General features: G+C 36.0%; 1 non-coding gene across 1 annotated transcript; it reads left to right on the top strand.

Moving 5' to 3' along the window:
- Positions 1–13,254: 13,254 nt before the first annotated feature.
- On the top strand, positions 13,255–13,360 carry LOC128279801 (small nucleolar RNA R71). The gene has a single exon (XR_008269996.1). It is a non-coding gene; the product is annotated as a small nucleolar RNA R71 (small nucleolar RNA).
- Positions 13,361–27,568: the final 14,208 nt, after the last annotated feature.

Raw genomic sequence — 27,568 nt, forward strand, 5'->3', positions numbered from 1 at the left:
ACGGGGTGTTAAAGTACTTAGCAATTTTCCATTCGGTACAGTCGAGGTAATTCATTCCAAATTCGGCACTTTTAAGGTAAACAACACTCATCTAAAACCTTATTTTGATAAGATGAATAGCAGGAATGAGGAGTATAAACTCCTTGAACCACCATGACCATTCAATGGAGAGGTAAGTTGAGCTTAGACTATAAATAACCGCTTCTCAGGAAGCAACCCGAGCACTAACTGTATTAACTTCTTTAAATTTTAGTGTTCAACACCTAACTTACTAACGGAGCTCTTGAATATATTCCACAGAGACACGGCCAAGCACAATGGCATGCTTAGGACCGTGTGAAAACAGGGCAAAGATTTTCCCCAAACACGAGCTACGATAAGTGGCAACGGGCGTGCAGCCTGGCCATAGACAAATCTGCCAAATGAACACGGGCATGCGGAGAACTACACGACTATGGGAGAAACAAACCACATCACACACGGTTGTGTAACTTGATCATTTACACACATAGCCTATACCCACGGGCGTGCCCGAAGGCTGTGTGATGATATCTCACTTCGCGACAAACACGGGCGACACACGATCCACACGGGCATGTGAATTGGCCGTGCCACTCGAAAAAATCAGATCATCTATCTTATTTTATTTTATTTTACTTTTATTAATTTTTGGAGATTTTTTTGTTTTTAAACACGGCTTATTTTTATGATTACTATCAAATTATTCCCCCAATTCTCCTTTTTTCCTTCAGAATCATGTTTGTCCTCTAGCTTATTTCCATCAACTAGCTCTCACTAATCCAAGAATTCAATCCATTTTTAACTCAGGAAGTTTCACTTCTCTCCCTACTTATTTTTATATTCTTTTCTATATATCTATCTTTGTACATTGAGGACAATGTACATCTTAAGTGTGGGGGGTATTCATTTCATTATCAGAAAATCCCTGAATGACTGCCTTGTTCTCTTGAAAAACTCTCATATCATGTTTAGGATAAATTTTGATTGATTTATGATTTTGATTGATATATCTTGAATTAAAACATAAGCATTTATGCATTGATTGTTTAAACTTTAAGACGTAAGAGAATCAAGTATGATAAGTTGATTTTTAAGAATTTAAAATTTTAGGTTGTTTCCCCAAGTCTAGGTATTATTTTAAGTTGGAATTCACAAGTTCTAAACATCAAAAAGCCATAATGTTTGTGAGATTTTTGAACCTTTTGAGCATCTATTAATTCTTTCATACTCACTTTTATTATTGCTTTGAGTGCGTCAGTATTGAATTGTTATTCTAGAACTTGCTTGATTATGCATGTCAAGAGCACACTATTTGATTCCATATGCAAAAATGAGAAAGGCACTTAGGATTAACCCACTCATGCCATGAAAAGCCTACCTCCACGATTAACCCTTAGTAAACCCCGTTGAGCTAACAAGCCATTTCTTATATTACCCTTAATATTAACCCTTAACCCATTATTGTTGAAATCCCCTAAATTAATTCGATCCCTATTTTTGTCGAGATGTGAGTTGAATAAATTGCTTAGCTATGTCTTGTTCTTAATAGTTAGTCTATGTTATTTAACTTGTTCTTAAAAAAATGTATACATATTAGTAGTGATCTTTTGTTTGTAAGCTTCAGTATTCAAATTCCATAGTCAGAAAAGGAATTATGTTGTATGTAAGTAATGATTAAATATTTTTCTAGTTAAGTAATTTTTCAACTCAATCTCGATTCTAACCCTTTCTTTCAGCTTGTGACCACACCCCCTAACCAAGCCTCATTACAACCCTTTAAAGACCTTTTGATTGATGTATCATCTCAATTTATAGTTGTGGAGATTTGATTTTCATGCAAGCCTACGGTAATAACTTTTCATATTGACTAATGAGTGCTTCATTTATTGTCCTTAAACACCTCGAGTGATTTGAGTGAATCTTTAGTGAGGATGTGAAACTCTGTGACATTTTGAATCCAAGGTAATTACTTAGACGAAGGGAGACACCTATGTTTTCAGAATAAAATGCTCAACTTGGAATGATTGAAACTGTGATGTTCTTTTAGTTGAATTCTCAATGTATGTTTACCTATGGATTATTTTGAGATATTATCGATAGAAATTATAAATTGAGAAGAATTTATTTTGCTTATGAGTTGAGAATTTTGCTTGAGGACAAGCAAATGCTTAAGTGTGGGTGTATTTGATAAAACGTAATTTATACATATTTATACCCCATTTTTAACGCATTTTATGGATGATTTCCATTAGAATTGGTGAATTCGGTGCTCCTAATGCTTTAATTTCATGTTTTATACTTAGGAGAGCATAGGAGAGCGAAAGGAACGAGAAACGAGCTAAAAATAGAGAAAATGGGGCAAAGTACGAAATCAACACGGCCTGGACCACCTCACACGGGCAGACCACATGGCCGTGTCAATTTGGCAGGCTCGAGCACGGCCTGAAGTAATCGCACATGGGCGTGTCAAATGGGCGTGTCTCTGCCGAGCCCAAGTTGAATCCAATTCGGAAAAGGCTAATTTTGAGGGATCTTAGGCATTCCAAAGCCTATAAATACACCCTAGAGAAGGAAGAAAGGAGGGCACACAGGGATGAAGGAAGGAATTACTCGAAGGAAGCCGATTGATCCATCTCAAAAGCCAGATTCATCATCAAAACTGAAGATCTCCCCTCAATTTCCCTTCAGGAGTTTTGGGTTTTCTTTATGTTTTGTATTCGTTATTCTTCTGAGATGTTTTCATTTTTAGTTATGAACTAAAACCCCTAAATACCTAAGGGGAATGAAACCTAGGATGATTCTTGTTATTATTTTCTAAATTGTATGATAAATATTTAACTTGTTCTTAATTATGTGTTCTTAATTCTTGTTTTGATATCCTAAGATACTCATTCAAGATAAGCTCTTATTCAGAGGAGGAATAGACCCTATCTAAGAGTACATTTGTCATAATTAAGTGGAGTTGATTGCGCGCCTAGAGATAGAGTGACAGGATTTTGCCGGATTAGGGTGAAACCTAATAAGGGGATCCATAGATCGAGTTAATGCAACCCTAGGGTGTTAATTAAAGAAAGGTCTCAATTATTCAATTTAGGGATTAGACCTTATTAGTCTTGAATAGGGATAATAACATAACTTAGGGATCTCTACGGAACAAGTTAAATGAATAAATCGTCCGATTCAGAGCCAGAATAACAAGTAAAGTCTAGGTGGATTTTTCCTTAGGTATTGTCTTAATTCAATCGATTTTCCCAAAAGCAATTCCCCAATTCTATTCTCTGTGAGTTCTTAGTTTAGATAATTAGTTAGTTAAAGCAAAACCACCTTATTCTTAGGCTAGATAATAAAAAGACAGTCATTACTAGTACTTTTAGTTCCTTTTGGTTCGACAATTCGGTCTTGCTAAAACTATACTACTGTTCGATAGGTACACTTTCTTACATCGAGCTAATAGTTAGTTTCAAGAATGATTAATTATAAATTTTTAAAACCTATCACGAAATCACGCGATTAATAAGCTAACGAAGACGGCTCAATTTATTCCAGTTCGTATGGATTATTCACTTGACAAGTTGGCTGAGTTATATATTTTAGAGATAGTCAGACTACATGGAGTACCGTTATCAATTATTTCAGATGGAGACCTGAGATTCACTTCACAGTTTTGGAAAAAGGTACAGGAAGCTTTGGGCACAAAGTTGAGTTTTAGTATAGCCTTCCATCCTCAGACCGATAGTCAGTCAGAGAGAGTTATTCAGATACTTGAGGATATGCTCAGATGTTGTATCTTAGAATTTCAAGGTAGTTGGGAGAAATATTTGTCGTTGGTAGAGTTTGCTTATAATAATAGTTACCAGTCGAGTTTGAAAATGGTACCTTATGAAGCTTTGTATGGATGTAAATGTCGCACACCTTTGTATTGGACAGAGCTTAAAGAAAATTAGATTTACGAGGTTGATTTAGTTAAAGAAACTGAAGAGAAAGTGAAAGTTATCAGAGATTGCTTGAAAGTAGTTTCAGATAGACAAAAGTCTTATGCAGATGATGCGTGATATTCGTGACAGGTTTTAAATATTTATAATGAATCATTCTTGAAACTAACTATTATCACGATGAAGGCAAGTGTACCTATCGAACAGTAGTATAGCTTTAGCAAGACCGGATTGTCGAACCCAAAAGAACTAAAAGCACTAGTAATGACTGTCTTTTTATTATCTAGCCTAAGAATAATGGGGTTTGTTTTAACTAACTAATTAACTAAAGTAAGAATTCATAGAAAATAGAATTGGAGAATTACTTTTGGAAAAACGATTGAATTAAGACAATATCTAAGGAAAAATCCACCTAAACTTCACTTGTTATTTGACTCTGAATCGGACGATTTATTCATTTGACTTGATCCGTAGAAATCCCTAAGTTATATTATTATCTCTCTTGAGACTAACAACATCTAAACCTAGGTTGAATAATCAAAATCTCTTTCTAATTAACTCCCTAGGGTTGCATTAACTCGATCTATGGATCCCCTTATTAGGTTTCACCCTAATCCGGAAAAATCTTATCACCCTATCTCTAGGCGCGCAATCAACTTCGCTTAATTATGACAAATGTACTCTTAGACAGGGTCTATTCCTCCACTGAATAAGAGCTTAACTTGAATTATTATCCTGGAATATCAAAACAAGAATTAAGAACACATAATTAAGAACAAGTCAAATATTTATCATACAATTCAGATAATAATAACAAGATCTATCTTAGGCTTTATTCCACTTAGGTATTTAAGGGTTTTAGTTCATAACTAAAAAGGTAAACATCTCAGAAGAATAATGAATACAAAACATAAAGAAAAACCCAAATGAATACAAAACATAAAGAAAAACCCAAAACTCCTAAAGGGAAATTGATGGGAGATCTTCAGTCTTGATGATGAATCCCGCTTCTGAGATGAATCGATTGTCTTTCCTTGAGTAATTCCTTGCTCCCTTCTCTCTGTGTCTCCCTTTTCCTCCTCCTTTAGGGTGTATTTATAGGCTTTGGAATGCCTAAGAACCCTCAAAATTGGCCTTTTCCAAATTGGACTCAACTTGGGCTCATCAGGGACACGCCCGTGTGACACGCCCGTGTGTGATTACTTCAGGCCATGGTCAAGCATGTTAAAGAGGCACAGGAGTGTGGTCCACCTGTGTGAGTCGTGCTTCGATTCTTCCAAATTGACACAGCCGTGTGGTCTACCCGTGTGAGGAGGTCCAGGCCGTGTTAATTTCGTACGTTGGCCCATTTTCTCCATTTTGGCCCATTTCTTGTTCCTTTCACTCTCCTATGCTCACCTAAGTATAAAATATGAAATTAAGGCATTAGGAGCACCGAATTCACCAATTTTAAGGAAAAATCATCCATAAAATATGCTAAGCATGGGATAGAAATATGTATAAATTATGGTTTATCAAATACCCCCATACTTAAGCATTTGCTTGTCTTCAAGCAAAATCCTCAACTCATAATCAAAATAAATTCTTCTCAACTTATAATTTCTATCGTTAATATCTTAAAATAATCCATAGGTAATTATACTTTGAAAATTTGACTGAAAGAACATCAAAGTTTCAAACATTCCAAGTTGAGTATTTTATCATGAAAACATAGGTGTCTCCCCTCGTCTAAGTAATTACCTTTGAATCAAAATGTCACAGAGTTTCACATCCTCACTAAAGATTCACTCAAATCACTCGAGGTGTTTAAGGACAATAAATGAAGCACTCAACAGTCAATAATGAAAAGTCATTACCATAGGCTTGCATGAAAATCAAATCTCCACCACTATAAATTTAGATGAAACATCAATCAAAAGGTCTTTAGAGGGTTGTAACGAGGCTTAGTTAGGAGGTGTGGTCACAAGCTAAAAGAAAAGGTTGGAATCGAGATTGAATTGAAAAATCACTTAACTAGAAAAAGATTTAATCATCACTTGCATACAACAGAGCTTCTTCTCAGAATATGGAATTTAAATACTTAAGCTCAAAAACAAAAGATTACTACTAATGTGTATACACTTTTTTTTTTATATAAAACAAGTAAAATAACATAGACTAACTATTAAGAACAAGACATAGCTGAGCAACTATTTCAATTCAAATCTCGACAAAAATAGGGATCAAATTAATTTAGGGGATTTCAACAATAATAAGTTATGGGTTAATATTAAGGATAAATCAATGAATGGGTTGTTAGGCTCAAGGGGTTTCACTAAGGGTTAATTGTGAAGGTAGGCTTTTGTGGAGTCAGTGGGTTAAACCTAAGTGCCTTTCTCATTTTGACATATCAAATCAAATGGTGTGGTCTTGACATGCATAATCAAGCAAGTTCTAGAGTAACAATTCAATACTGACGCACTCATAATTAAAGTGAGCATGAAAGAAATAATAATTGCTCTAAAAGCTCAAGATCTCACAAAAATTATGGCTTTTTGATGTTTAAACTTGTGAATTCCAACTCAAGGAAACAACCTAAAAGTTTTTAATTCTTCAAAAATTAACTTATCATGCTTGATTCCCTGATGTCTTAAAGTTTAAACAATCAATGCATAAATGCCTATGTTTTAATTCAACATATATCAATAAGTCATTAATCAATCAAAATTTATCCTAAACATGATATGAGAGCTTTTCAAGAGAACAAGGCAATCATTCAGGGATTTTTCTGATAGTGAAATGAATACCCCCCACACTTAAGATGTACATTGCCCTCAATGTACAAAGATAGATCTATAAAAGAGAATATAAATATAAGATAGGGAGATAAGTGAAACTTCCTGAGTGATGAATGAATTTCCTTGAATTGGAGGTTTGGAGAATAATCGGCTTGGGGTGGAAGAGGATACTCTAGTGGTGGTAGAGGTTCATTAGTCCATAAGTCCAGCGCCAAAAGAATATTATATCTGGTGGTAGTTATGGTCGTGGTCGAGTAGGACATGGCAGTCATAGAGAACCTTTGCCAGTGGAGTTTCAAGTTCCTAAGTAATGGTGAGCTTTGTAGCTCTTTATAACTGTGATAAAATTAGGAACTTTTTAGGGGATATTAGGAAGAATAATTTGTAACACCCCGAACCCGAGACCATCGCCGGTGTCGGACACGAGGGGTTAACGAGACAAATCCTCTTAAAGTACCGACCAATTCGGCATTTCCAGACAGGCTGGAAAACCGCGTCACCGTTGCCTTAAAAATCATATCTTGAGTTTCAAAACTCGGAAACTGATTCTGTAAATTTTCCCTAAATTTAGACTCATATATCCATCCATGGATTTATTTCTAGAATTTTTGGTCGGGCCAATTAGTACAGTTTATTAGTTAAAGTCACCCATGTTACAGGGGTCGACTACGCTGACCTTTGCGCGTTACAACTTGAATATCTCTCTGTACAGGGCTTTAATACTGGTGCCGTTTGTTTCTAATGAAACTAGACTCAAAATAGAATCTGCACATATAAGACATGACTTCTAATTCTTTCTGGATAATTTATAGAAAATTTTTAAAGTTGCGACAGGGGACCCAGAAACCGTTCTGGCCCTGTCTCACAATAACTTTAATATCTCTTAACAAGTAACTCCTATGACCGTTTCGTTTCTTCCATATGAAAGTAGACTCATAAAGGTTCATTTACATAACTTATTCACTATTTAATACCATTCCTACAAATTTTGGTTATTTTTCAAAACCACACCACTGCTGCTGCCAGCATCTGTTTTCAAGGTAACCTTTACCTATTTCATGATTTCCACGATTCAATTGGCCCTTTTCGCATACATAGCACAAGTGTGATCATGATTAACCATTCCAATGGCTAATCTTTTCAAAACCATTCCATACCCCATAATGATCATCATACAAACGATTATAGAATCATACTAACAATGTATATAAGCCATTTTCGCATGGCTATCCAAGCTTACATAAAACCGAAAGGTACATGACCTTCTACAATAGGGTAGTCCTATACATGCCATTTCAAAGTTCAACCAAAATTATACCCAAAATGGAGGCTTTGATAGTGTAGATGACTTCGACTTTAATGATCCCGAATCCGATCGCTAACGAGCAAAATCTATAAAACAGAGAGCCAAAGCAACGGGTAAGCATTTTATGCCTAGTAAGTCTCAAGCAATAAAATCAGCTTTAACTAAAGCATTACATTCACATAGCCAAATGAATCATTTCATTAATACACATTCACATAATCATACTTACTTCACACTTCATCATTGTATACTTTCACAAGATATCAACCAATTCAATAGCTGAAAATTCGTTAGTCGATTGAACGAATGTTACTCAAACATATCGACTTTTTCCAATGCACATATAAACATACCTTATCCTTTGGGCTTTTCGAGCGTACTAATTAAATTTATTACAGCAACCAACGCCACCTTCGCCCAAGCTTCTTCGAATACAACCGGATATAACCACATGCACGAATGCCTTGGTCTTAGCCGGATAGAACGACTTGCACAAATGCCTTGGGTATTAGCCCGGATTTAACAACTTGCACGAATGCCTTCGGGTCTTAGCCGGATGTGGTCACTAGCACAATGGCCTTCGGGTCTTAACCCGGATATAATTACTAGCATAAATGTCTTCGGGACTTAGCCCAGATATCATTCAATTGCTCATGCACACACATACATCAATAATCATTACACATCCATGTTTCATTTTCGTTACTAAGGCTCAAACACAAACATATCACTTGCATAATCGCCTTGGGACTTAGCCGGGTATCATTCAAATACTCATACACACATAAATCAATAATCATTACACATCCATATTTCATTTCACATAATTCGAGTAGGGTCATTTCTTGAGGACTTACCTCGGATGTTGTCGAACGGCTTCGACGGCTAATCGATCACTTTTTCCTTCCCCTTATCCAATTGTGGCCCTCTAAGCTCTTGAGCTAATTCAAACAAATTCAATTCATTAAAGTCTTGCTTTCTAGCCTTGGCCGAATACACATATCATTGACTCAACATCACATCACTAAGCACTTTAGTCAATTTTCTTTAATTACGCACACATTCGGCCTTAGCTCACAACAAGGTAGCCGATTACCTAAGTCAAGAATAGGCATCATTAAGCTTGCCTCTAACCGAATGCATGCACAATAATTCCCCTCATGTGGCCGATTATACTTAGTCATACTTGCACAAAATCAACAATAAATTGCAAGATTTTCACATCATATGTGTACTAGGCCGAATGTACATGCAAATTTCACAACATTCTTCAACAAATTTCTTCTTTAAACAACATATTTATCACTTTCTTCATAATCAAAATATCATGTGCAATCATATATACACATATAGGTGCAAGGTCAATTTCAAGGTGTCCATAGCCATCCAAAACACAAATTTTAACTAACATGCAAGAAGCATGAACCATGCTCATGAATGCATCATGGCGAATACATCACAATCATGCCCTTTCAACTTCAATCATGGTTAAACAAAAGAAAACTCAATGTCTTACTCAAGATGGCTACAAAGAAATTTCAAGAGTAGACAATCCATCATTGCATGCATCATCATCAAGCTTCACATTTAGCATGCAATGGCTTTATCACAATATCAACTTTGACCAAATACCACTTCCATGGCATAACAAGGATTTGAACCATGGCTAACATGAACATCAAGTTGGCAACTAAAACATGCATGAATCTCATGACACAACCTCATACATACCTTAATCTTGATGCAAGTTTAGCCAAATCTCCTTCTAGATCTCTTCTAAACAAAGAAAATGAAGCAAAAATCTCTTCTTCCTCTTAGTATTTTCGGCCAAAAAGGAGAGAACAAGGATGAACAAATTTTTTTTGTTTTCTTACTTAGTTGCACGGCAATGGGGGAGGGAATGCTACACTCTCACACACATTTTTTTTTGTTTCTCTTCCCACATCTAATTATTAATCATTTCTTTCATGCTCCATTAACAAAACATGTTTCAACATGTTTTCTTTGCCCATAAACCATGTCATGGCCGTACACCACCTATAAAAGGGGGAATTTGACATGCAAGTCCATTGTTTTGCATGCATGCTTTAATTAGTCATCACACATTTCCCTATCGTACTTTCAAAGTTCACTACTAAGTCCTTTCTAGTGGAATTCACCTTTATAACACTAAATCAATCATCAAAAAATGTCACACATGAGCACACACATATTATAGGCATCAAAATAAATTTTAAATTATTTTTATGCCTCGGTTTTGTGGTCCCGAAACCACATTCCGACTAGGGTCAATTTTGGGCTGTCACATAATTACTCATAAGGAATTAACTGAGATTTGTTTATAAAACCTAAAATAGTAACAAAAAGGAAATAACATTTAAAAGTTAAAGGTGAAATTAATAAAAACATAAAAAAAATAAAAATAAAAATAAAATAAAATAAAATTAAACATCATCATAGCTGGATGGTTCGCGAGGTGGTAGTGGCGATGAGATGTGGAAGTGCTGACAAATCTGCTGTAGAGTAGCATCAATGTTATCAAATTGTTGAAAACACTGCTGCTCGAATCGAGTGAGGCACTCAGAGATGTCAGTATATGAAGCCGCCGCAAGAACTGGATGAGAGGGTGGTGGTGGCTGAGACGGTGGGTCTTTGTGACGTGGGGGTATTTGATAGATTTTGGGACACACGGCCAGGGAACACGCCCGTGTTCCCCAATTTTTGCCCGTTTGATTCACAAATTTTGAATTTGGGTGCGTTTGACAATTTCCCCACGCCCATGTACCTTGGGCGTGTTAGTGCGCACGGCCATGTCTGTCTTCGTTCGCTATCCCACGTTTGTGTATTAAGGGCCACGCCTGTGTTGTTGTGGCAGTTTTTTCCACAGTTGCTTGGCATGGGCATGTCGCACACCTGTGTTAATCTGACAGGTTCAGCCACGATTTCAAGGTACGGGCATGTCGCACGCCCGTGTTGTTTTGGCAAGTTCTCCCACGACCATGTCGCTCTACCATGGCTATTTATCGTAGCCCATGTTGGGGAAAATCTTTGCCCTATTTCTACATGGCCTAAGGCACGCTCGTGTGCTAGGCCGTGTCTGTGTGGGAAACCTGTATTCAAGAGCTCCGCTAGTAAGTTAGGTGTTAAACACTAAAATTTAAAGAAGTTAATATAGTTAGTGCTCGGGTTGCCTCCCGAGAAGCACTTATTTATAGTCTAAGCTTGACTTACCTTTCCATTGAATGGTCATGGTGGTTCGAGGAGTTTATACTCCTCATTCCTGCTGTGAATCTCATCAAAATAAGGTTTTAGGCGGGTATTGTTTACCTTAAAAGTGCCAAACTTGGGATGGCTTACCTCGACTATACTGAATGGAAAAATGCTAAGTAGCGTAAGAGGAATTTCTTCATTCGGTTTGGCAGTGACAATGTGAGGATCTGTGGCATCAAATAAAACTTTATCTTCAGCCTTAAGTTGATTTGGAAAGGTATTGAGCTTATTGTGGCGTAGTTTTGGTTCATTATGTGTTCTCGATTTATGTGTACGCCATTCATCCAGCTCCTCGATTTGTAGCCTTCATTCTTCATGAATAAGTCCTCTACTATTGCTTGAAAATGGTTCATGTACTTCCTTCAAACTAATTTCCTGCAAAGTAGGTTGCACCATATTGTCAGTTTTAGTAGAATGGTTTAGACAATCACCTTCAATTTTCAATGTGTTGTCCGAATTACGAGCTTGAAGGGTGATTGTTTCGTCTCCCACACGAAGTGTGAGGTCGCCTTTGCCAACATCAATAATCATTCTAGCAGTTGCTAAAAAGGGATTTCCTAAAACCAAAAGAGTGTTGCTATCCTCCTCTATGTCTAGAACAACAAAGTCAACGGGAAATATAAATTTATCTATTTTAACTAGCACATCTTCAATAATACCCCTAGGAAATCTTATAGTTTTATCTGCTAATTGAATGTTCATCCTAGTCTGTTTGGGTTTCCCAAGACCTAGTTGTTTAAACAATTTGTAAGGCATGACGTTAATACTAGCCCCTAAATCAGCTAATGCATTATTAACATTTAAACTACCAATTAAGCAACGAATTGTAAAACTCCCTGGGTCATTCAATTTGTTGGGTAGCTTATTCTGAAGAATGGCTGAGCAAACCGCGTTCAGTTCCACATGCGACCTTTCATCTAACTTTCGTTTATTTTCTAAAAGTTCTTTTAAAAATTTGACTGCATTTGGCATATGCGAAAGTGCTTCAATAAACGATAAGTTAATATGTAGTTTCTTTAAAAGTTTAAGGAATTTACCAAATTGTTCATCTGAGCTATTTTTCCTTGTCACATTGGGGTATGGCACACGAGGTTAGTATTTTGTACTTGCAGGTTTCTACTCATTGTGGTCGACCTCACCTTTACCTTTGTTTATCTCAGTTTCTTGCCTTGGTTCTGGTACAGGTGTGACTAACCCTTCTTCATCTTGACTAGTAATCGCGTTAAGTTGCTCCCTTGGGTTAGATTCTGTGTTGCTTGGTAAGATACCTTGTGGTCATTCAGAAATCAATTTGGCAAGCTATCCGATCTAAGTTTCGAGCCCTTGGATCGATGCTTGTTGATTCTTAAGTGCTATCTCAGTATTCTAAAAATGAGTTTCTGACACTGATATAAACTTTAAGAGCATCTCTTCAAGGTTCAGCTTCTTTTCCTGTTGGTAGGGTGGTTGTTGGTAGCCTGGAGGTGGTCTCTGATTTCCTTGGCCTCCCCATGAGAAATTTGGGTGGTTCCTCCAACCTGCATTGTAAGTGTTACTATATGGATTATTTTGAGATCGAGGATTATTACCTATGTAATTTAACTGCTCATTATCCATTTTGTGGCCATAAGGTTGGTATTCTGAATTGCTTGATCCACCTCCACTTGCTTCGCTCTGCATTACTGGGTGAACCTGTGAAGAACTAAGAAAACCATCAATTTTCTTACTCAAGAGTTCTACCTGATTAGAGAGCTTGGTGACTGAATCGATGTTATAAACATTGGCTATTTTAGTTGGCTTCTTCCTCATGACTTGCCACTGATACTTATTCAGTGACATCTCCTCTATAAACTCATAAGTTTCTTCAGGTGTTTTATTATTGATTGTTCCGCCAGAAGCTGCGTCAACCATTTGTCAAGTCGAAGGATTCAGACCATTATGAAAGGTTTGAACCTATAGCCAGAGTGGTAACCCATGTTGAGCGCATCTTCATAAAAGGTCATTGTATCTCTCCCATGCATCGTAGAGTGTTTCTAAATCCATCTGCACAAAAGAAGAGATATCCTTATGTAATTTAGCCGTTTTAGCTGGGGGAAAATATTTTAGTAAAAACTTTTCGGCCATTTGTTCCCAAGTAGTAATTGACCTTCGTGGTAACGAGTTCAACCACTATTTATCTTTGTTCCATAATGAAAAGGGAAACAACTGAAGACGTATCGCATCATCAAACACGCCATTAATTTTAAATGTATCGCATAGTTCCAAAAAGTTTTCCAAGTAACCGTTGGGATCTTCGTCCTGCAAACCATCAAACTGAACAAATTGCTGTATCATTTGAATTGTGTTAGGTTTCCGTTCAAAAGTATTTGTAGCTATTGCAGGTCTAACTATGCTCGATTCAGTTCCTGTTAAAGAAGGTTTAGCATAATCATACATAGTGAGTGGAGTAGGATTTTGATCAACAGTAATCACAGGAGGTAGCAGATTTTCTTGGTTCTCAGCCATCTCCTCCGTAGTGGTTGAATTATCTTCCTTTTGCTCTTCTGTGTAACGTAAGCTTCGCCTTATTTCTATTTGGTTTCTGTGAACTGTGCGATCGATCTTACTATCAAAAAGTAATGGTCCTGACGGGTTTCTTCTAGTCATAAACTATAAGAACCTATTAGAAAAAGGGAAAAAGAAGAATTAGTAATAAAAATTAGAAATAAATTTAAATTGCAGTAAAAATAAATTGCTAAAGTAATAAAAATCGAGTGTTCCTAATATCTTAGTTCCCCGACAATGGCGCAAAAAACTTGATGCGTGATATTCGTGACAGGTTTTAAATATTTATAAGGAATCATTCTTGAAACTAACTATTATCACGATGAAGGCAAGTGTACCTATCGAACAGTAGTATAGCTTTAGCAAGACCGGATTGTCGAACCCAAAGGAACTAAAAGTACTAGTAATAACTATCTTTTTATTATCTAGCCTAAGAATAATGGGGTTTGTTTTAACTAACTAATTAACTAAACTAAGAATTCACAGAAAATAGAATTGGGGAATTACTTTTGGAAAAAAGATTGAATTAAGACAATATCTAAGGAAAAATTCACCTAGACTTCACTTGTTATTTGACTCTGAATCGGACGATTTATTCATTTGACTTGATCCGTAGAAATTCCTAAGTTATATTATTATCTCTCTCGAGACTAACAACGTCTAACCCTAGGTTGAATAATTGAAATCTCTTTCTAATTAACTCCCAAGGGTTGCATTAACTTGATCTATGGATCCCCTTATTAGGTTTCACCCTAATCTGGCAAAATCTTGTCATCCTATCTCTAGGCGCGCAATTAACTCCGCTTAATTATGACAAATGTACTCTTAGACAGGGTCTATTCCTCCTCTGAATAAGAGCTTAACTTGAATCAATATCCTGGAATATCAAAACAAGAGTTAAGAACACATAATTAAGAACAAGTCAAATATTTATCATACAATTCAGATGATAATAATAAAAAGATCTATCTTAGGCTTCATTCCCCTTAGGTATTTAGGGGTTTTAGTTCATAACTAAAAAGGTAAACATCTCAGAAGAATAATGAATACAAAACATAAAGAAAAACCCAAAACTCTTGAAAGGAAATTGAAGGGAGATCTTTAGTCTTGATGATGAATCCCGCTTCTGAGATGGATCGATTGGCTTTCCTTAAGCAATTCCTTGCTCCCTTCTCTCTTTGTCTCCCTTTCCCTCCTCCTTTAGGGTGTATTTATAGGCTTTGGAATGCCTAAGAACCCTCAAAATTGGACTTTTCCGAATTGGACTGAACTTGGGCTCGATAGGGACACGCCTGTGTAACAGGCCCATGTGCGATTACTTCAGGTCGTGGTCAAGCATGTTAAAGAGGCACGGGCGTGTGGTCCACCCGTGTGAGTTGTGCTTCGATTCTGCCAAATTGACACGGCCGTGTGGTCTACTGTGAGAGGAGATCCAGGCCGTGTTAATTTCGTATGTTGGCCCATTTTCTCCGTTTTTGGCCCGTTTCTTGTTCCTTTCACTCTCTTATGCTCACCTAAGTATAAAATATGAAATTAAGGCATTAGGAGCATCGAATTCACCAATTTAAAGGAAAAATCATCCATAAAATATGCTAAGCATGGGATAGAAATATGTAAAAATTACGGTTTATCAACAGACTTGAAAAGATAAATTACGGTTTATCAGCAGACTTGAAAAGAAAAGAGATTGAGTATCAAGTTGGTGACAAAGTGTTCTTGAAAGTATCCCCGTGGGAGAAAGTCTTTAGATTTGGCAAGAAAGGCAAACTAAGTCCACGTTTTATTAGACCGTTTGGGTGATTGAAAGAGTTGGACCATTAGCATATCGGTTAGCTTTTCCTCCACAGTTAGAGACGATTCATGATGTGTTCCATGTGTCCATGTTACGTCGTTACCGTTCTGATCCTTCACATGTGATTTCACAGACAGAGGTTGATATTTAGCAAGATATGACTTATGGTGAAGAACCGGTAAAGATTTTAGCTCGTGAGGTCAAGCAACTAAGGAACAAAAGTATTACACTTGTGGAAGTATTATGGAATAGGCATGGGGTAGACGAGGCTACATGGGAGCCTGAAGAGGTTATGCGAAAACAGTATCCAAATCTTTTCACAGGTAAGATTTTCAAGGACAAAAATCCCTAAAGGGGGAGAAATGTAACATCCTAAAATAGGGCCTAAAAGGAAAAGTGGTTGCGAAACCATGAATCTGAGATAGAAGAGTTTATTTCGATTAATTTTCATAATTTACCAAGTGATTAGATGCATGTGTTAGAGTTTGATGGAAAATTTTATAGATAGCATGCTTAATTTGCCTACTAGGGCTTAATTGCAAAAGTTGATAAATATGAGTTTTAGATGCTAAAGGATTAAATTGAAGAGTATAATTGAAGTAGAGGTCCTTATATGGTAATTAGACCATTAGGTTTTCATGGACAAAAATGGACATACATAGATAAAAATAACTATAGTTTTAATGAAGGGTATTTTAGTCATTTGGTAATTAAAAGATTAAAAAAAGGGAAAAAGATGGAAAAATGTGCCTATCTTCTTCATTAGGCTGAAATTTCAAGGGTTTGTCATAGCTAGGGTTTTTTCAAGCTTCCAAGCTTCATAGTAAGTGATTCCAAGCCCCGTTTTTAATGTTCTTTACATTTTTGAAGTCCCGGTAACTTGATTTAGCTTATTCTAGCAATAATTTAACTTAGGGTTCATATTTGAAAAAATACCCATAGGTGAAACATGTTTATTTTGATGTTTTATGGTAGAATATGAAGCTTGAAATTATGTTAAACGACTTGAGCTAAGCGATTTTAAGCGAAAACAAGTAAAATGACATAATCGGTAAAAATACCTAATGGTCATAAGTACATGTTAGAGTGGGAATTTGATGTTTCCGTAGGTAAATAAATGATCAGCATGTCATAAAACATAAGAATTAGGGATAAAGTTTCATTTTTGAGCCTTGGGGAAAAAGTGTAAATATGCAAAAGTTTAGGGTCAAAATCATAATTTTGCTAAAGTTAGAGTTAAGGACTGTTTTGATAAATTTGAATATTAAATAAGTTCAATTTTATATTATAGATCAAGAAGAACGAAATTCGGGGTTAGACTGAGGAAAGAAAAAGGTTGAGGACTAAATCAAAATATTTGATCGTATTTTGTATCGAGGTAAGTTTGTGGTAAATAAATGCAATGTTTTATTATTTATAATTAATGATGTTATTTTTCAGCATCTATATATTTATTTTGTAAATTTATTCCTTAATGATTCAAGCAAGAATTGACGGAGAAATGATACTTAAAAGTCCCGGTTGAACCTTAGGAATGTGTAGGATACAAATGTCATGACATTAGGGTTTAAGGATACCAAGTAAGACCATGCCAAGGCATGGCATTAGTAAGTTCTACAAGGCAATGAAATCGTGTAAGACCATGTCAAGACATGGCATTGATAAACTACGATAAGGCAAAGATCCCATGTAAGGCAATGCCAATGCATGGCAATGGTGAGTTCATAAGGCAAGGATACCACGTAAGACTATGTCAAGACGTGGAAATGGTAAGTTTTAAAAAGAAAGGTACCCGTGTATCCTTAGTATTCCAAATGGTTCAACGAAAAATTCAAAGAGTGTACCAAAGGGAAGGTAAGATAAGTCCATGTTCGAAAGGTTAAGGTTATCTTGATAATTCATTTAGAATGTTGTTATTTATTTACATGAAAACTTACTAAGCCTCATCCTTTCTCCCTTTCTTTTCTCTCTTTTTATAGTATCACAAAGCCAACTCAGAAAATCATAAGGATGTCGAAGATCGCCTCACACTATCAACGAGCTATCTTGGTATTTTGTGACTAGAAATACTTTAAGTTATGGCATGTATAGGGACTTGGCTATTGTGTATGTATGTCCTTATGATATGATTAAATAATGGCATGTGAATACTTGGTAATGATTAGCTTATGATTAGCTAAATAAGAACATGTTTTGGAATTATGTATGCCTAAATGACGTTTGATGCAAAGAAATTATGAAAGAGTAAAAGTTGGCCATGGAACAGTTAGGAAACAACAGTAGTGACTTGTTTTTGGAAAAAATCACTAAAAATTGTAGAAATGGAATTAAATGGTGAATGGGATATAGAATTAAAGCTTATTGAGTTTATTTCCATAAAGAAACTGAGCAAGCAAAGGAATTCTATATTCTGAGATATTTAAATTTCTGTAAGACTAGTTCAGAGTAACTTCGTGATCCCCTGTTCCAACTTTGGAAAATCACTAGATATTTTACAAAAATAATTATAACATATTTTATATGTCTAGATTCCTTAGTGAGTCTATTTTCATTAGAATCAAACAGAAACATTATCTGAGTTCTGTATAATGAGATAATCGATTTTTAGTGAAGAGAGGTCAGCTCCGCTGAACTGTGAAATAGGGGAAACTTTAATGAATAAACTGTACTAATTGGCCAAATCAAAAATTCTGGAAATATTATGGTAAGAAGATATTTGAGTTTAGTTTTAAGGAAAATTTATGGATTTAAATTTCGAGTTTTGTAACTCGAGTTATAATTAATTTAGGGACTATTGCATAGATGGACAGTTTTATTTTGAATAGTGAAATAAATTGTTTTGATTTGTGTTAAGTAATCGGAAAATTTTTAATGTTCCCGGTTTGGTCTTGAACTGTTCAAATTGCACGTTTTAGGGCCTCGAGGGTCTTTTTTATGGATTTATTGGATGAATGTGAGCAAATCAAAATTTTTCTAAAAGTAAATTTTTTATGCCCCGAACAGGTAAGATAAGTCTGGTAACGCCTTGTGCTCGACTCCGATGACGGTCTCGAGTAAGGGGTGTTACAGTCTCGATATTGAGGCAGTATCGGTTTGATCCATCTCACGTTGTCTCTGTTGAGGAGATCGAAGTTAGACCGGATCTAACTTTTGAGGTGGAGCTGGTTCAGACACTAGATCGTGATATTAAAGTTCTGAGGAGGAAGTTCATACCATTAGTGAAGGTTCTATGGTGGAATCATGGCACTGAGGAAGCCACGTGGGAACCTGAGGACTCGATATGTCAGCAGTATCCTCATCTATTCTTATCAGGTAAATTTCGAGGTCAAAATTTTTTTAGGGGGTAGAGTTGTAACACCTTGAATAATTTATTTATGTTTTTGTAAACATCTAACACAACTGTGTATCTACTTCATTGGTTAAGTGTTCTAGGTGTGTGTGTGTGTGTGAGGTCTTGGGTTAAAGTCTCACATTTGGTAAATTTTGTTATTTTTCTTAATCCAAGCCTTAAATTTTGTTATTTTTCTTAATCCAAGCCTTACTCTTATTGAATGGGCTTGTATTAAATTGTTTGTTAATCCATATCAGAATGAGCCTGCTGGTTCAAGTGGTAAGGGGTTAGTGTGTTAGAGGTCTTGTGTTCAAATCCCTATATGAGCGTAGATGTTATATTTTTGCTCGGTTGGCTGAGAGAGTTTCGATAGAGTTTAAATTATGAAGTTGTTGAGATTGAGGTGTTAGTGGGAAGTTGGGGGATATCTAATTAGTTTTTTTTTTCATTTTATTTTTCCTAAAATTCTCTTTGTGTTTCTGACGTTCTTCTTCCTCCAAACAAAATCCCCATTATCGTTATTTTTGTTTTATCTACTGTCTATCAGAAATTAAACCCTTCCCTTCGTACTCTGTTCTGGAGCTAATCCTCACTTTTGGGCATTGTGAATCTTTAGTTCGTATAATCGGAGAATTCGGTGAAGCAACAGTTCCTTTTTAATGGTCTAATGTGCGAGTTCACGGGTGTGGTGGCGGTAAGTGAGTGCGTTTACTCAGTTTAGCTTTGTGGGGTTCATGAAATGACTTCTAAATTCCTTGTTGAGTATTCTATTTTTAGGTTTCAAGAGGCTTGGGATTGTTTTCCCATAAAAAAAGTACCAGGTGTGTACCCGAAATGCAGAAAACGAGGCTTCGACAAATGTCAAAAAATTGTTCTATCAACACCACACGGGTGTCTGGTCGCCCGTGTGGTTTTCCGTGTGCAAGACACAGCCGTGTGATCGATGAAGGCATGGTCGTACGCAAGACACGGCCGTGTGATGGCCGTGTGAGCCACACGGGCTAGGCCAAGTTGGGCGTATGGGCCCACACGAGCATTTCACACAAGCATATGGGCCCATTTTTCTAAAATTTTCCCTAGGGATTCACGGGTCATTCCAATTGACTGGGGCCTACCGTAGGGCCGGTAAAGGCTAACCAAACCCAAGTTTAAGTGAACTAGTAATTTGATAATATGCTCTGAGGAGGACTCTATTAAGCATGTCTGTCTAATCGGTTATATGTATATCTGATATCTATATATAACCATCTTGAACATGTCTAATCTGTAAATTTTGTATCTGATTTCTGGAACTATTTTTGGGTGGGATTGGTATATGTGGAGGAAGTGATAGGATGGTCGGAGTTGGTTTGTAGAGGATGCAGGTAGGATTTTGCATATTTGTTTTTTCTATTTGAATCTGAGACTGTATTTGACTATGTGTATGATTCTGTATGTTTTACATGTCTAATTCTATTGGGTTACGCACTGAGTTTATGGAAACTCACATCTGTTTGTCTGTTCTGTTCAAGATATCCTTAGACTTAGGCAGATTGGTGCGGCAGAGACTCAGCGGTGACCACTCGGTCGTAAACAGTTTAAACTTGGCAATTTATGGCTTTATTTATGATTTTGGTTTTCATTCGAGTGTTTTTAATTTCTGGGACTCTCTAGACTTTATTAAGTTTTTTAACGGTTGGTTTTTGGTTTGTTGATAATCCGCATGCTTTGATAATATATTTTATGAGATCGATGACTTTCACGCAAAAAGAGATTTTTTTAAAAATACGAATCAGATTTCTAAAATGAAACGGGTTTGTTAAACTTCTGCTGTAAAATAAATTTTGACAAATAAACCAATTAATTAACATTTTTGAAAATGTTTATAAGGTATATGAGTTAATAAAATGAGATGACTTTACGAAACGACTCTGTTTGCTAAACCCATTCTTTGTGACATCTCCGAATTCGGCCATAACATCTAAGCCGGGTTTGGGGTGTTCCAAGCTAATTTCATTAAAATAAAACTTTAAAGTATAATGAAATTCTAATTAATCCAAACAAGAAGTAATTTTAAACTAAACTTTATTATTCGAGTAATAAATATAAAACTCCAAAATAATTTAAAAGGCTTAAAATATATCCAAAATTCAGAATAAATAAATAATAAAACATAATAAATACTGTAATAGTCCGATTCAGACCCTAGTTGAAATAATGGTTTTGGGACCACAAATTCGAGTCAGAAAAATATTTTAAAATTATTTTTCGTGCTTATGATATGTGAATTAGCATGTGTGAAAGTTTCGTATAAAAATTTAATCGTTTGTGTGCTCAATTTGATAAAAGGACCTAATCACATAAAATGTAAAAGTTGCCTGCTGCTTGTTAAAGTGCTTAATTGATTTGTATTATTAAATGTGAGGTCTTTATGTTGTTATTATGCCAATTGCATGGTAAGTGGACTATTATGGACATGAATTAAATGGATTTCATGTTTTATAATTAAGGTAATATAAGTAAATTAGTATTTAAATTAATAAAAGATAAAACAAACATAAAATTTAGCCATTATCATCCTTTTTTTGCTAAAAATTCAAAGAAAAAGAAAACAAAAAGCGTGCTAGGGTTTCGATACTCATCTTGGCTATTTAGGTATATGTTTTTGTTCGGTTTTTGATAATTTCTACGTTTTTGTGATCGTTGCTTAGTATCCTATCAAGTCCATGTCTCAATTTCTGATTTTGTTGATGATTTTGAGTTGAGATATTGATGAAACTATGAGCTTTAAGAAGTTTAATGTTGGTAAATTAAAGATATGTGTTGGGTTAGTATATTTTGTCTTTGAATTTTTTATGAGTTTGAGTAATTTGGACTAAATCATGCAATTTGTAAATTGAGGGACTAAAATGTGAAATAAACGAAACATATAGGCTCATATAAAAGCTATGAGAATTCGGCCTAACTTGGGTATATGCAAATTTTGTGTATTTTGTGATTTTTTTTATTAGGGACTAAATTTTCAAAATGTGAAAATGTGAGGGCTAATTTGTAAAATGCCCTAAATGTGTGGTTATGGATTGATTTGGGTGATTTGGTGAATTAAAGAGAGTTAAATTTTAATTTATATAGATCAAGAATTAAAGAAAACGGAATTAGATTGGGGAAAGTCGAAAGTCGTCGAGTAGCCGATTCTGTCTATCCGAATCCGTACGAGGTAAGTCTATATACAAATAAATGTATTTGAAATGGTTTATTTATGCTTATATGTTATTGAACAATGATGAATGGCTATATACTTTGAATATGAGACATCTATTAAAGTATCGACAAAGTTTCGACGTCCAAAAAGCCCAGTACGAACCTTAGGAATAGTTAGGATACATATGTCATGACATAGGATCCGATATGTGTTATCGTGTAAGACCATGTCTGGGACGTTGGCATTGACTTATGATTTACGTGTAAGACCACGTTTGGGATGGTAGCATCATACTTGATTTCGTGTAAGACCCTGTCTAGGACAGTGGCATCGATATTTGATTACCTGTAAGACCACGTCTGGGACGTTGGCATTGTACAAGCTTTCCGAGCTATTTGCGTATCCTTATGATTCTGAACGGTTCAAAAAATATTCCGAGAAAATGAATTATAACATGAACATGTATCCGATTCAGGTACATTTTGAATGGGTCTCATATTTGATGTAAAAAGGTAAGTAAATGTACTTTAGTGATCAATTGATGATATGTGATAAAAGCATAAGAAAATATAATATATGTGCTAAAGAATTTGGAATATATGAAATATATATGAACATTGAGGTTTGTGATAGTATTTGTCTATGAATTATATGCAAATTGATGATGATTATATGATTTAAATGATAAGTTTATTTGTATATGGCTTACTAAGCTTTTGAAAGCTTACTTTGTGTGTGTTTGCATTATTTTATAGATATCGTAGCTATCGGGAGCTCGGGGATCATCGAGGATTGTCACCACACTATCAAACCTTAATTTGGTACCTTCTGAAAATATATATATTAAAGTATGGCATGTATAGGCTAGAAGTACTTTGATTATGTTTTGAGTTGTATATATTTAGCCATGTGATATGGATTGGTTTAGTTGATCTTATGTTTGATTTTTGGTATATGATATGTGATATGCTTATGAATGACCAAATGAAATGGTCAATTTTGGTAAGTTTTGATATATATTTATTTGAGAAAATTGTAAGTTTGGTTATGAGATTGTATGATGTAAATTTGAAGAATTGAAACATATGCTTTGGTATGATTTTGGTTTAGATTTGATATGATTTGGTTGATGAATTGAGAATGGAATTTGTTGATAATGTATTGGCATAAATGGAGTATGTTTTGGTTATGAATTGGTTGGAATTTGATGTGCAATTTGTGCCTATTTGATGATTGTAGGGAGGACCCTTAATGGGTTGAAAGTTGGCCTTATAAATGGCCTATTTTTGCTCACATGGGTAGAGACACGGTCGTGTGTCTCAGCCATGTTGCTCGAGGGCCATTTCGAAATGAGTCTGGGCAGACTGTACGGTCGCACACACGGGCGTGTGCTAGGTCGTTGGCCAAGTCAATTTCTACTACGGGCTAGACACACGGGCGTGTGACTGGCCGTGTGATCCAAGTTAGTAGCCTCCCTAATTTTCACACGGCTTGGCACACGGGCGTGTCTTGTGGCTGTGTGGATAAGTCAGTATGTATGCCCTATTTTGACATGACCTAGACACACGGACGTGTCTAAAGCCGTGTGAGGCACACGGCCTGTTTACACGGGCGTGTGTCCTGTACAACTTTGAAAAATGTTTTAGTTTCGAAAAATTTTGTATGTGCTCAATTTAGTCTCGACCCCTTTATATTGCATGTTTAAGGTCTTGATGACCTATATAAGGGACATTATGATCATGTTTGATTATGATGGTGGGTAATGTATTTGAATTGTTTGTAAAATGTTTTCAATTGTCCGGTAACGCCTTTAACTCTAGTTCGGTGACGGATACAAGTTAGGGGTGTTACATTTGGTTGGTATCAGAGCTACAATTTAGTCAATTCTAGGACTAATGTAAGTCTAGCTATTCATGTCATATTTATGATCTGCGATAGTGTGATGAATCCTGACAATGAAAATGTGTTTTTATATAGCAAATGGATCCTGAACGAGCCATAGCTGAGGATGTCGAAAGTAATGCACCTTCTTTTGCGCAAGGGATAGTGCCATCCGATTCTAGAGCGGCTATGAGTAGCCATGATGGAGAGGCTAGACAAGCCTTCCATCAAATGATGAATGATTGGTATAGTCAATACATTAGAACTAATCCAGCTATTCAACAACCCCCAACCTCGGTCAATCCTTCTCAAGTTCCTACTTGTCACAAGCTAATCTGAATCAGTTGATTAAGCTCCGATTGATAAGATTAGAAAATATAGAGCTGAAGAATTTCGTGCCATGACAAATGATCATGCCGAAAGAATCGAGTTCTAGTTAGAAAATTTGATACGAGTATTTGATGAATTATCATTGAATTCCGATGAATGCATAAAATGTGTCGTTTCACTTCTGAGAGATACGGCGTATTACTGGTGGAAGACTTTGATATCAGTGGTTCTGAGAGAGCGAGTCACCTAGGATTTCTTTCGAGCTAAATTTTGAAAGAACTATATCAGTCAGAGATTTATCGACTAGAAACGTAAAGAGTTTCTTGAGCTTTAACAAGGTTGTACGTCTGTTACAGAATACGAGCGAGAATTTGTGAGATTAAGTCAATATGATCAAGAATGTGTTTCAACTGAAGCTATTATGTGCAAGAGATTTGAAGATAGGTTGAATGAAGATATTCGTTTGTTAGTCGGTATTCTTAAGATCAAAGAATTCATTGTGCTTGTTGAACGAGCATGTAAAGTTAAAGAACTCAGAAAAAACAAAAGAAAAGCTGATTCAGAAGATAAAGAAGTGCGAAAGAGATCATCAAATAAGTCATTTCAATCTGTATCAAAGAAGTTTCGAGATTATTTTAGCCGTTCAAAGGCTAATGTGGGGCATTTGAGTAGGGATCGTGCTAGATCACATTCAAGCTTCAGAGCTCCAGCTACATCTGTTGCTAGTGTTGGAAATGTCAGATCTAATCGCCCTGAGTGCAAACATTGTGGTAAAAGACATCCCGGCAATTGTAGACTGTATAATCGGGCTTGTTTCAAATGTGGATCACTAGATCACTTTATCTGTGATTGCCTAGAGTCTGTTGAGCAAGAAATGGTACAAAATCCAAGGCCGAGTGGCAATGTATCTCGTGGTAGACCTCCCAGAAATTCAGGTAATGTGAGTGTCAGTTAGAGGGGAACAAAAGACACTACTATAGATTCGAGGCTCGTGCACCCACTGTGACAGCCCAAAATTGACCCTAGTCGGAACGTGGTTTCGGGACCACAAAACCGAGGCATAAAAAAATAATCTAAAATTTATTTTGATGCCTATAATATGTGTGTATTCATGTGTGACATTTTTGATGTTTTGATTTAGAGCTATAAATGTGAATTTCACTAGAAAGGACCTAGTAGTAAACTTTGAAAGTATGATGGGGAAATGTGTGATGACTAATTAAAGCATGCATGCAAAACAATGGACTTGCACGTCAAATTCCCCTTTTATAGGTGGTACGGCCATGACATGGTTTATGGGCAAAGAAAACATGTTGAAACATGTTTTGTTAATGGAGCATGAGAGAAATGATTAATAATTAAAATGTGGGAAGAGAAACAAGAAAAAATGTGTGTGAGTGTAGCATCCCCCATTGCCGTGTAGGTGATAAAGAAAAACAAAAAATTTGTTCATCTTTTCCCCTCCTTCCTTTGGCCGAAATTCTTAAGAGGAAGAAGAGATTTTTGCTTCATTTTCTTTGTTTAGAAGAGATCTAGAAGGAGATTTGGCTAAACTTGCATCAAGATTAAGGTATGTATGAGGTTGTGTCATGAGATTCATGCATGTTTTGGTTGCTAACTTGATGTTCATGTTAGCCATGGTTCAAATCCTTGTTATGCCATGGAAATGGTATTTGGCCAAGGTTATTATTGTGTTAAAGCCATTGCATGCTAAATGTGAAGCTTGCTAATGATGCAAGCAATGATGGATTGACTACTCTTGAAATTTCTTTGTAGCAATCTTGAGTAAGACATTGGGTTTTTTTTTTTGTTTAACCATGACCGAAGTTGAAAGGGGCATGATTGTGATGTATTCGCCATGATGCATTCATGAGCATGGTTTATGCTTCTTGCATGTTAGTTAAAATTTGTGTTTTGGATGGTTATGGATACCTTGAAATTGACCTTACACCTATATGTGTATATATGTTTGCACATGATGTTTTGGTTATGAAGAAAGTGATAAATATGTTTCTTTAAAGGAGAAATTTGTTGAAGAATGGTTGTGAAATTTGCATGTACATTCGGCCTAGTGCATGTATAGTATGAAAAACCTTGAAATTATTGTTGATTTGGTGCAAGTATGACTAAGTATAATCGGCCATATGAGTGCTTGATGCTATGTTATAATTAATGAGCTCAAGTGTGTGAATATAATTGTGTGCTGGCCTTATAAGGGCTAAGTACCTTAGATTCCCTTTGATATTCAAACGACTAAATCAATTTACTTGTTAACATAAAGCTCGAGAGCTTAGAGGGCCACAATTGGATAAGGGGAAGGAAAAAGTGATCGAATGGCCGTTGAAGCCGTTCGACAACATCCGAGGTAAGTCCTCAAGAAATGACCCTACTCAATTATGTGAAATGAAATATGGATGTGTAATGATTATTGATTTATGTGTGTATGAGTATTTGAATGATACCCGGGCTAAGTCCCGAAGGCGATTATGCTAGTGATATGTTTGTGTTTGAGCCTTAGTAACGAAAACGAAACATGGATGTGTAATGACTATTGATGTATGTGTGTGCATGAGCAATTAAATGATATCCGGGCTAAGTCCCAAGACATTTATGCTAGTAGTTAAATCCGGTTAAGACCAAGGCAATTATGCTAGTGACTAAATCTGGGCTAAGACCAAGGCATTCGTGCAAGTTGTTAAATCCAAAGCTAATACCGAAGGCATTTGTGCAAGTCGTTCTATCCGGCTAAGACCAAGACATACGTGCATGTGGTTATATCCGGTTGTATTCAAGAAGCTTGGGCTGAAGGTGAGCGTTGGTTGCTGTAATAAATTTAATTAGTACGCTCGAAAAGCCCAAAGGATAAGGTATGTTTACATGTGCATTGGAAAAGTCGATATGTTTGAGTAACATTCGTTCAATCGACTAACGAATTTTCAGCTATTGAATTGGTTGATATCTTGTGAAAGTATACAATGATGAAGTGTGAAGTAAGTATGATTATGTGAATGTGTATTAATGAAATGATTCATTTGGCTATGTGAATGTAATGCTTTAGTTAAAGCTGATTTTATTGCTTGAGACTTACTAAGCATAAAAATGCTTACCCGTTGCTTTGGCTCTCGCTTTATAGATTTTGTTCGTTAGCGATCGGATACGGGATCATTGAAGTCGAAGTCATCCACACTATCAAAGCCTCCATTTTGGTATAATTTTGGTTGAAC

This window comes from Gossypium arboreum, chromosome 8 (genome assembly GCF_025698485.1).
Source record: "Gossypium arboreum isolate Shixiya-1 chromosome 8, ASM2569848v2, whole genome shotgun sequence".
Classification (NCBI taxonomy): domain Eukaryota; kingdom Viridiplantae; phylum Streptophyta; class Magnoliopsida; order Malvales; family Malvaceae; genus Gossypium; species Gossypium arboreum.